This window comes from Manduca sexta, unplaced genomic scaffold (assembly GCF_014839805.1).
Source record: "Manduca sexta isolate Smith_Timp_Sample1 unplaced genomic scaffold, JHU_Msex_v1.0 HiC_scaffold_58, whole genome shotgun sequence".
NCBI classification, from domain to species: Eukaryota; Metazoa; Arthropoda; class Insecta; order Lepidoptera; family Sphingidae; genus Manduca; species Manduca sexta.
Genome location: NW_023595385.1, coordinates 2,248 through 14,550, shown reverse-complemented (window position 1 = coordinate 14,550; position 12,303 = coordinate 2,248). Strand labels below are relative to the sequence as shown.

General features: G+C 36.1%; 1 long non-coding RNA gene across 1 annotated transcript; it reads right to left on the bottom strand.

Moving 5' to 3' along the window:
- Positions 1-1,216: 1,216 nt before the first annotated feature.
- LOC115447072 lies at positions 1,217-5,427 on the bottom strand. Its single transcript, XR_003938976.2, has 2 exons — positions 5,097-5,427; positions 1,217-1,424 (listed from the first exon to the last, which is right to left on the bottom strand). It is a non-coding gene; the product is annotated as an uncharacterized LOC115447072 (long non-coding RNA).
- Positions 5,428-12,303: the final 6,876 nt, after the last annotated feature.

Sequence of the window (12,303 nt, the reverse complement as noted above, 5' to 3'; positions counted from 1 at the left end):
AATAACATGAGCGTGCTGCTTGCGTGGTAAGGGCCGGACTCACTATAGGTTAGGCCTTCAATATATCTTTTTTTTTTTTTTTCGTTTCGCGGAGAAAGTCCTTATTACTACCGCCCAGCCTTCGTGGGGGCGACTGAGCGGTTATGCTGGGGTAACCGTGCCTTACGGCCCGGCGTTCAGCCGCCCGGATTTGATGGTGACCTTCGGGCGACCGCCGGACCGAGTCCCTAACCCTATATACAACTTAACCTATGCACGGCCTACCAGCTAAAACTCCGCGGTGGCTCCCTCTTCGGCCGCATTAGGGACGGCTGCGGGCTTCCTTTGACGTTGAAGTGTCTAGTCTGCGATCGCAGCCGCCCCTGCGCGGTGCCGCCTTGCGGCCCGTCTCCTATGGGGAGGCTCAGAAGCCCCCGCGCACCGAAGGACGCCCTCGGCGTCTACGGCAGCGTGAGGCCAACTACACACACTGCCGTCCAAACCCGGGGGTTAACGGACAAATGTGCAAAGATGCACAGAAATGCACTAGGGCAGACAGTCCCCTGCTGCCCGTCGACGACCCCCTTCGTGGCCCTTATTAGTCGCCTCTTACGACAGGCAGGAGATACCGTGGTGGAATTCTCCAAACGCCCCCATTCTACAGGGCGGGGGCCTTCAATATATCTGTTATTCCTGGACTTAGTTGGAGTGTACAAACATCGAAATGATGGTCAAAGTTAACCATTATTTTCTCATGGACCACTATCAAAAATTTTGAGGTTCCGATGCACACCCTACAGCTAAATTTCTACCATATTTTTCGCAAAATATGATCTACTTACATATACTTATAGGAGAAGTCAAGTCAACATTTTAGTTCTTTACCATGAAAACCAGATAAATTTTCGTGGACCCAAGCTTAACTACGCATGAACCCCCATTTTTTAGTCACACTAGTGTTGACTCCCGCCGTAGACCCCTGGGGATCTACTTAGATTACTTTGGGAATCAATGGTTTAGGCGTTTACTTCTGTCTGCCAAAAACCATTGAAATAACAATAACCATTTTCATCGGAAGTTAAAGATATATAATTATTCAAAGACACTCACACAGAAATATTATATGAGTCGTCGGATCCGTTCCCGCAAAGGGTTTCACTAATGTATTCACTTTGAAAGGATTTTCCGCCAAAGTTATTCTCAAACGAGGCCAAAGGTAGATTGAAAACCGATAAGCTATTATTTACGATACATTTAATATTAAAGAAAATTTGCACAATATTATTTCATCATATTACACGTAAACTTTTACCTTAACCCTTTTTTGGAATAAAAGCCCACTGAGTACTCCGTTTTAGGTTTCTGATATTTTAACAGATCATGGTGTTGAAGAAGTTTCTTGTTTGTTCTTTGCAGCGACAACATTTTGTGTTGTGGAGTTGTACCTAATGATTTAAAAGAGTTTTAAAGAAGAATATTTAAATTAGAAAATATAATTTGAATTACGAATAGCTCAAGACCGCATTAATAAATTAATCTCAGTTTGAGTCAAATTACATTATTACATTATTTAATAAACCAAGCTTAAGCTGTCATTTACGAGTTTGTTCACAGCTGAGTCGGTGCCGTTACATAAACAAAATTGTGTTGTATGACTTAGATATCATTTAACCTGATGTTAAATGTGTTTATTAACAAGAGACTATCTTAAGATGCTAATTTTAATTTGACAACATCTCCGTTGATGACGCACTTCAAAGCGAAACTGAGTTACTTTAGAAAGGCCTTCAAATAAAAAATAGAGGCAGAATTAATTTTCTTAAACTGCGTTCTATTTATATCTCAAGATTATGAATGCAAATTATATTCCATTGGACGTGATGAAGCGATGCCTCCATCAAATCATATTTACGGCGCACAATTCAATATGTTGCCGGACATCTATTCTCGTGTAGTATGCGGTGCAGAATTCAAATTAGCATCGGCAGCAATATGCCGTGTCCGTCCGCTCCCGACCACGGCTTGTATTCTGTGTTACGATTGAGATATCACTACGCAATTGTCAACAAATGTTGCATAGAATATTATTGCAAATGGAAATAAGGAATGAAGTCTTAATTCAAACACATTTTAGCGACTTGATAAACGCTAGAACACGCTGGATGTAGGCCGCTTTTGACAGGTCCCTCTGGAATTTTTTAGGAATATGTTCAGCTATGGACCTAATGTGTCTGATGACAATGATGAAAATATCTTAGATTAAAGATACAATAAATTAAGAAATAAGGCGTGCGTTGTCAATAATTAAGGTAGCAATGGAGATAAAAAAACGTAACATGAGCTATGTAATGAACAAAATATTATGACTAAAGTACCTAAAATTAGCAATTTTATTTTTAAAGTCCAGGTATTTATTCAATAAAACATGATCTGTGGATTACTCGGAAACCACGAGAATCCAAATACTGCATTGAAGCACGATCACTTTAGATCCGTATTCACATGTAAAATCTGTAGTTTCTCCCCCTGTAATAAATGGAAGCCTTGTACTTCTACATTTGGAATTGTGATGGTAAATTTACGTGCTATTTGGATTTGAACAGAGTATGAAAGTCATAAAGGTGAGGAATGTCCGGCAATGTCTAAGGGAAGAGAAGAATACCATCTTTATTATCATTCATACCAAGTTGTCATGTCGTCTTGGCGAATAAAATATGAATGTCGCTTGCAGAAGGCGAAAAGTGCAATTTGTCTTCGAAAAGCCACCGTACCTATATAATAATAAAAGTTTATTTACGTTATAAAAGGACCTATTTCGTGTAATTTATGAGACGTTAGAAGTTAAATCTCAACATGCTTATAGTACATACCTTCTACCTCTATTCTCCTCTCCTACTTCTTAGTGATTACCTTCCAAACAGAATACAACGATGTTGCTTACTTACAATAGCAAATAATGTTTCTTTTCCTACCGGTTAGCACAGGCGTATTTTCCAATACAAAAGACCTAGAGGTGCTAGGTTCATATCGACTACAATCTTATACACAAAAGATGTTTGATATTGGAAAGTAACAGCGATGTAACAAGTGATAAACAGGTGAGCGGAAGGTAATGGGCCGTGCGTCGGGTCGGATTGTCGGAACAGGCTCTTTGTGTGAAATTCCCGGTCCAGTAAATATAATTTGTCGAGGATTGGAAATTATGTCCGACATGTTTTGGCAAATTGTATTCGGCCGTTTGCAAACTGTTTCTATTCAACGTTGTTGGAGGATCTTGTTATTATTGTACATGTAAAAGTTTTGTTTTGTTTGTTAAATGTAAATTCAAAAACCAGTGACGGATTTGCATAATATTTTACACATTTATATTATATATCACAATGAATGCGTCACGCTTCCACCCATAAAGTGGACAGAGGGCCTAATAAAAGTTGCTACAGGTAGCTGCATGCGAGTGGCTTCCAATGGGTGGATTTGGAAATCTTTGAGGGAGTGCCATGTTCAGCAGTGGACATCCTGCGACTGATGATAATGATATCACAACCGAGACATATAAATCACTTTTAGCTCTGAAAAGAGTGAGATAACCCCATCTCTGCCTGGTCTCATGCAAATTTATGCCACTGGTGGCATGTGTTAAATTTAAAGTTATTAATTTCTGCAGCGTATACGTATGACATTTTAATTATGTATATCACTTTTAGTATTTCGCGTCTTTAAATTGTAGTATGGAATTCTTTCGGGACAGCTTTATGTCTGTTTGTATGTATATTTTTGTCAATATTAGGCGATAGTAATCCATAAGGATTAATAATAATATTTATAGATTACTTCGACTAAGTTTCTTCACCAGTGCACAATCACCATGAAACAATTTCAGAGAAATCAAAGCATTTTATTATGATTATATTTTGTTAATATTGAGTCAGATTTATAGGAAATAATTAAATGTCAGATAACACCAAGACTGATGCACGATCTGATCTGATGACCTTTAGAATTATTCTTTTCGTTTGTGTAACAGCTAGGGATAGCGGAACCCCACAGTAGGCACTGCCATTACACTCTTGGCTGTTTGCGATATTTAACTGAACACCAACTTTTGCAGCGATATAATATTTATAATTTTTTTAACACCCGACGCAAAAAATGAGGTGTTATAAGTTTAAGGTGCTCAAACGAATGGACCTATTTCGAGCTGGTTTTCTGTTTTAAATCTGATGTTCATACATTTGAAAATCATCAGTTTAATTTTTACTTTCACAGAACCGATTGATATGGCATTCATATCAAGGAACCGTTAAAGATGTTAAAATATTCCCTTCAGTTAAAATATTACTAGATACTTATAATTGTAGTGTACGTGAGTTAAATACAGCGGTCGGTTGCTAACTGGTTTATTAATTGAAGGACGCTCTCAGCGTCAACGGCAGCATGAGGTCAACGCCACACTGCCGTCCATCCCGGGGGTCAACCGAAAAATGAGCAAGAAATGCACAAAAATGCACTAGAGCGGACAGCCCCCTGCTGCCCGTCGACGACCCCCTTCGTGGCCCCTATTAGTCGCCTCTTACGACAGGCAGGGGATACCGTGGTGGAATTCTCCAAACGCCCCCATTCTACAGGGCGGATATTTTATTTAGCTTGCTGAACACAACATGCTACTAAAACTATTTATCTTTCTCTTATAAGAAAGTCTACAACTGTAATCTCGCTGACTGTACGAAATCTTGTAGCAAACAATCAAATAATATTTACATACTAACGTTGACTCACAACTCGTTAGTTCTCAGTAGGACAAATAACTTATCAGCTTAAGCCAAGAGTACCATTTGGAGCCCTTAATAGCCCGTAAACCTTTTCACACCACTTAACCTAGAAGTTCGTGTTTTAAAATTCTAGTACATTACAAACTATATAATCTATTGCGTTATTAAAATAAAATAAAAAATAAAATACTTTATTTATCACGTAGGCGAACAAAGTTGCACTTATGATACGTCAAAACAAAGCATAATAATAATAATTATTATTTCTAAACAACTATTAAAATTACTTATATAACTATGGACATTTTAAATTAGGGATAAAATTTATAATAAAAACAAGGTACAAACCGAAGTAACCAGCTCGTGCTGGCAGGTAGGAGAAAATAGAAGGATGTTAATAGGTCTCCATATTTACGTCAATGGTTTTCACAGTCCGTTTTATTTTTCAAATAAGCTATGAAATTCATTAGGACCATGAATAAAAAATTCGGGACAGTTCCTTCATACAAATACAAACACTTTTTACGACTCAACACGAACTTCGGTCAGTAATAAATTCAATTTCAATAACTGTTTGTTCTGCACGAACGACTTTGATTACAATTTTTATCGAATCATTCTCTTTAAATTTAACAATAACTGAAATGTGCGGTGGAAATTTTAGGTTAGTTCTCACAGTTGTGTGAAGGGCCGGGTTATCACATTCAAAGGGTTATAATAGGAAGTTTTAAAGTTAAATCTAAAAAGTTTAGGCATGTTTCACGTAAATTTTATTTGACAGTTATCGTATTAAATAACTCGTGTAGTTAAGACTTATTTTATTTATTTGGGAGCATAGAATAGAGTGTGAATTTTGTATTTGGTCGGGTTATACATTAGGTGACGAATAGCATTTACTCCGACGTTGATAAAAAAGGCCTTTTAATATATAGATTCCACTGAATTTCGACGTCCCGGACAGGACACTGACTCTTTACTGCCCCGGACCTGCACGGCAGTACAGTCTCTTTATTCTAGAATACTCCTGCCGTAATTCAATTTATAAAGTTTTTCAATATCGCGTTTAATATTTGACATTGTAGTTTGATCGCGTATTTTTATGAATATTTAACGAGTCATGTTGTGATTTTCAGTTCTCTTCGATTGTTTTTTTATACAAATGTATATGGACGCTTTGCTCGCCCGATGAGAGACGTCTACAGAGAAAATCAATACAACTCGTAACTGAATTACTATAAAGAATTGCAGAACACTACGAGCAACCGACAAAACATCGTTAGACAAGTTACAAACATTTCTATTCTTTTCTCTTTCTACAGATATTTTCTTGTTTATTCGTTCGCTTTGAACACATGGCTTATTGCTAGGATATATTATTCCTATACATATTTGTTTTCCATTAGCATGAACGATTATAGAAAAGCAATTTGCCCAATGAAGCTTGACAGAGGCCAGTAATGTCACCAGCTACAATGTACTTGATACCGGAAAACACACGGCGTTTCCCACAGGAATAAACAAAGTCATATCCAGATGTTCCCTCGGATACAAAGTCTACATCTAGTAATGATAAAGACCGGACTATTTATAACTAATATTAATCAATAAATGATCAGCTCAACTTCCTTTTACTTAAAATTCCAACCATATTTTGACTCTTCAACCGCGTCACAGATGATTGCTAAAAAATTGTTATAATTTTAATGAAAGCGATATTACGATCGTAAAACATTTTCCTTCCCGTTAATGAGATCCGAATTTTTTCAACGCATTAAAAAGTTTGATTGGTCCTAACCGGATATCAGAGTAGCGGATGGACGTTAAATTGCTTTTTAAGTATAAAAAATATTAATTAAAAAAAAGAACATTTTGATGTTTTTTTACGTTGTTAACGAATTTTTTTTTCAGCGACAATATTTGGGCTAGCATTATTAAAAAAAGGTTTTATCAAGGCAGATATTTATATCCCTTTGTCGTGTGTAGTATATGCTGTAATATGGGATTGGGCAGTATAATTATACTGAAAGCATAAATACATATATTCCTAGTAATCTTTCCTTAACTACAAATTATTTAATTTATAATCGAAATTATTAGATAGACAATTGAATAAGGAATATTTTGGTAGTTTAAAACACCTAAATCGTTTTTTTTTTATGGAATTATTCATTAATCTTCTCGTATTCTCGCCCGTAACTACCGCACCGCCAAGTACGGAACGAATTGATCAAAGCCGTTCGCTCGGGGTGGGTCTTGTATGAATTACTTTACACAAAGCTATACTCAGTAATTTGTAATGACTTTTAGCTTTGGTCAAAATATTTAGAAATTATTGCCAATTTAAAAAGGGCTCGGCCATAAAATTGATCACCGCGTCCATTTGCGTATTGAAGTCGTAACATTAAATAAAATCGATTTATTAAATAACTTAAAAACTTGGTGCGGATTTATCGCCATGTCACGATCGCATCAGTGTATTGAGAAATGGATGTTAATCGATATTGTATAAAGTGCATTATTATACTGTGTATCGTAATTAATCAACGTGATTCGAAATTCAAGTATTATATAGTAACCAATACATAATATAATATACAAAACCTAATACATAATATACTTAGGTATATTATGTATTAGGTTTTGCACGCGGCTTGCAACGCGTGAAGGTGTTTCCTGGGATACAAATCTCGCTATATATTATCCCTGAATAGAAAGTAGTCTATAACCTTCCCAGGGTCTTAAACTATCTCCATATCAAATTTTATGAAAATCCTTTCAGTAGATTTTGAGAAAATCGATAACATACAGACAGGCAGAAAAGGGAACTGTATTTTATAATATCTATAGATATGTCTTAACCATTTTTCATTGCTCTATATTGAGGTATATTAGGAAGTTTTATTCTATAAATGTGTATAAGAATAGATGATCAATTTCGTTAAAGTAACTCACGATTAGTTTTATAATTCAGCAATTAATCAAAATAACTATTAAATTCACAATTATTGTTTGAACTCGAAATATTGATAACTAGTTGTCATACTTTGTTTTATTATTACAAATTTGATAGCACCTGCGTGAGGTTATACTGCTACATAAACAACTTAGACTGCTACATAAACAACTTAAACTGCTACATAAACAACTTAGACTGCTACATAAACAATTTAATGTAGGTATCTATATGCTTTATAAAGATCGGTATTAAGTGTGCGCCCACCTTTATGCCCTCTCGAGATCCGTCTGAGAAGGGCTTAATCCGCAGCATATCATCTCTCTTCATTATTATCCACTCGGCGCCACCTCACCTGCGGCCTCACTTAATATCTGAAAGGGTATTTGTTTTGACTGGAATATAAACCAATAAATAACACATATATGTGAAGTCAGTGCTGAGAGTTTTATTTGGATTAATGAGTCCTTAAAATTGGAGACGTTTGTGTCTTAAAACAACTACAAATATAATACAAATGAGTACTTTCTATGACACGAATGAAAACGCCGACTCTACACGTGTGAAAGTAATTGAATTCGAAATATAATTTCGACCGAAAATATTGCACATGTCAGTGTTAATGTGAATGATGTACGACGATCGTATCGGGATATTAGTTTGAAACGACTTAATGTCAGATTAACACCAATATATTCAAGGAACACATCTCATTTTATAAGTAGTTTACATAAGGTAGTACATAATACAATAATATAATGTGCTCTCTACAGGCTGGTATCAACCAATAACCAATATGTTTAAGGGACACATCTCATTTTATAAGTAGTTTACATAAGGTAGTACATAATACAATAATATAATGTGCTCTCTACAGGCTAGTATCAACCAATAACCAATATGTTTAAGGGACACATCTCATTTTATAAGTAGTTTACATAAGGTAGTACATAATACAATAATATAATGTGCTCTCTACAGGCTGTTATCAACCAATAACCAATATGTTTAAGGGACACATCTCATTTTATAAGTAGTTTACATAAGGTAGTACATAATAGAATAATATAATGTGTTCACTACAGGCTGGTATCATGCCGATCTACAAATAATATACATACGTTATAGTCGTAGATACGCCATCAGTCCTTTTATTCTTTCGAAGTTATCGATACACTCTAATCAATTAAGCACAACTTCCGTAGACATAAATTATAGAACAAATTCGTTTTTTATATGAAGGTTCAAATAGTTTCATTTGATTACATGTAAATTTAGATACGGATAGAGATTTTTTATGTTCGAATGTTAAACATCGAAATAAAACTAGGTTACGGATTTTATCGTGGTTTTTAATATAAAATCGTATATCATTGTAAAATGTAAGTAAATATTGTAACTTTGACTTTTCGAGCAACCAACACCTCAGTCCGCCCAGTGACCACGAAAAAATTATAATTTAAAAAACACGATAAAATTCGAAAAATCGTTGTATTAAAATGTCTAACATTCGCGTAAACATAAGAAATCATTATACAACCCAATGTGTATGTGATTTAAAGTTTTGAATTAATTGGGCTACCTTTGTGAGTGACTGTACATCGGTTGCTATCCGGCACGGAACATATCCGGTACCAACACCATTACCGGTTTAATCATAATCCGAAACACGGGCGTTTCACGGGAAATATAAAGCTAAATCAACGCCATAAGAATGTTTTTTTCATGGCCCATTCGAGCAGCTATTAAATTAAGGGCACGTTCATAATGGCCGCGCATCACGCTTTTATTCGTTACAGATAACGAGCGTTTTTATTAACTGTTATTTTACTGTTCATTTATGACTTATGAAAGTTCGATAAATGAGTGATGTTTGAGTGCTCTTGTGATTTAACAAAACAAAGTAATACTGAGCAACAGCTATAATAACCAGAAATTATAACAATAGTAGCTATAGTTTACTTTAGATACTTACATTTCCGAGTTTTTATTGATTATAGCAGAGAGGCTCAAACTATTTTTCTCATAGACTACTTTCAAAATTTTGCTGGTTTAAGTGGATTTTTTTTTAGTTATCGCGAAGATAGTGCATTACCACTTCCGCCCAGCCTTCGCGGGGAGCGACTGGACAGTGATGTTGTAGTCACCGTGCCTTACGAGCCCTATCAATATTATTTGCCTAGATTGATAGTTGAAGTCAAGGTAACATTTTATAATTTAATGACTATCAAACCAAATTAATATTCATGGACCTCTATTTTCTGGTCACGCCAACGTCAAGACTCCCGCGTACTCCTGGCGGTTCACCTAGACCACTTTGGGAATCAATGGATTAGAGGAACAAAAAAGGAGTGGTACCAACTTGAACATCGCCTAGAGAGAAACACCAAATAATATTATTATACTGACGTTCAAAAAATGCCAGTAATATTGACTGTTATGAATCAAAACTTCCTTTTTTAATAAATAAGAAGTTTCAATTTATTCAAATTTAAGCGGTCTTTGTATTACATTAGACCGAAATCAAAAACGTATGTACTATAAACATATTGTATTTTAAAAATATATTATATTATGAAAAATCGGTGATAGCCTAGTCGGATGTGGAACGGACTGCCGAGACGAATATCCGCAGATTCAAATAAAGGCACACATCTCTGACTACTCAAAACCATTATACGTGTATTCTTTGTGAATTATCGCTTGCTTTAACGGTGAAGGAAAACATAGTGAGGAAACCTGCATACCTGAAAAGGTCTCTTATAGGAATTTCGAGGGTGTGTGAAGTCTACCATTCCACACTAGGCCAGCGTGATGGACTAAGGCCTAATCCCTCTCAGTAGTAGAGGAGGCCCATGCCCAACAGTGGGACAGTATATAATACAGGGCTAATATTATTATTATTATTTTCATTATTAGACTCGAACTAAACCATTTATTATAACAATTGTCCGTGTAATAATTCAACTCCGACAATAACTTGACAAATAAACATTATGAAAAAGCAATATACCCTTAGACCACGTAACTGGCGGGAGCCGTGTCCAATATCCCTTTAGAGTTACCGAGCACTGCTTTAATAAAAATACGCGACAGAAAATCGTTTCATAAATCGCGCGATTTTATTGTCGCCTGCACGGGACCGTTCCTTTAGAAGATACTGTTCGGAATCTAATTTATATGTAAATATAATGCTGAGTCTAAACTTTAAAATTATTTCGCAGCCGCTGTGAATGGTCGAGTAAATAATATTTATTGAAGCTGAGCACGAATAAAAAATAATAGTATTTCTCTATGGTCGTTTGTGAATACTATACGACAAAACACATTCTCAAACAATTTGATTTTACCGTTGTCATGGTTACCCGATTTACTATACGAAGTTTAAACCTCAGAACAATGACAAGCATTAAACGCGCCCAAAGTTCATGCCATATTTTAGTTCCAAATATGTTCACGGAGCGCTGTTCAACTTTACATACAAAAATTTACTTAATCGGAACCATAACTTATCGTACACCATATTGCAACAATTTTCGCTACTTTGTATTCTGCCAGCTTTTGTTTGACTTTCTGCAGCGGGTGAATGCAAGTTACTGCAACCTGATGCACTATTCATGATTCTTTTGCTTCCACCAATAAAGGCAAGTTATTATAATCATACCAGGGCCCTTATTCTGTATGATAGTGTAAACGCGTAACGCGGCCGTGTCATGTTATCTTCGAGAAATGTGCGTGGAATGGTATTCTGTAAGCCAAATTTCTATAGTCCTAAACATGACGCGTTGTGTTACGTGCTTGTTACGCACTGTCAAAATAACGTGCGGATAGAGAATAAGGCCCCTATGTCACTAGAAGTACAGATGTCTATAGATTGTCATTTTTATGATTTGACAGATATTAAAGTGTCCTTATTAAATAAACAAAAGGTGAAGGACAAAAAAATATTAAGCGGGGTTTACATTAGCAAGAAAACTTGTAGAAGTTATCTTCCGCAATCGATTTTACAATGTAAACAGTCACGCGCAAACTGATTTCTGTACATATTTAATCTTGCAGGACATACAGCGAATTGCATGTGTATTGAATTTCGATGTATACCACTAATGTCAACACATCTAGAAGTTTTCGCAGAATAATATTGCTGCGATTTTTTTTTTCATACAGACACGTCAAGTGGCAACTGATGATAAGTGAAGGGTGGTACAATAGCATGTCAAATGACGAGAGATGATTACCCCTCGAGAGTCGACACAATTATGCCGGCCTGTTGGATACACAGGCTGATCCTGGAACAAACACGACAGGAACGCGACACACCGACGTGGGCCGGCAGTCGACACAATTATGCCGGCCTTTAGGAACCGTATATACACAGGCTGATCATGGCGTAGACGTAGGCCATTATGGCGAGTTTTAACTCCTTATGTACGGTGGTCGCTATCCGGCGGATATAAAACATATCCTACCAGCCAAGTTTGCTAGTCTTAACATAGCTTTACGTGTCAATTTTACTTACCATATCATAGCGCTGTGGTGGCAAAGTTCTGTTCCCCCTAATTACTTTCCTTCTTCGTAACTGTATCTAGTATTTTTAATTTG